We start from the raw sequence: 371 nt of genomic DNA, 5'->3' as shown, positions 1-371 counted from the left end.
TGCCAGACCTGCAAAACTTTTTCCATGTCCATTTGGAAAGCTTGAGTTTCATCCAGTTTTGCAGCTCTGCAGTAAGGGGTTCTTTGTCTCAGTCTCACAGCAGGGGTCCCCTCAGTCTCACACCAGGGCATGGTCCTCATCCAGTTTGGCTCTAAAAGTTCTGAAACTTAAGAGAAATGTGTTGCAAAAGGTCTGTTTGTCGCAGTTTGCTTCTGAAAGGTTCTGACTTGTCCTTGATGGTTCTGGGGATCTTGTTCCCCTGGGGCCTGCATCTCCACTGCGGCAGACCCCATCTCCCTGGGCAAGGGAGAGGAGGCAAGGAGAGCAGGAGCCAAAGAGTGAGGAGGCAAAAGAAGGCTGGAGCAGAAGAG

The sequence above is a fragment of the Cyprinodon variegatus genome, unplaced genomic scaffold, assembly GCF_000732505.1.
Source record: "Cyprinodon variegatus isolate N-32 unplaced genomic scaffold, C_variegatus-1.0 Scaffold1021, whole genome shotgun sequence".
Classification (NCBI taxonomy): Eukaryota; Metazoa; Chordata; class Actinopteri; order Cyprinodontiformes; family Cyprinodontidae; genus Cyprinodon; species Cyprinodon variegatus.
The sequence above is the reverse complement of the archived record's forward strand: the minus strand, read 5'-3'. Positions refer to the sequence as shown.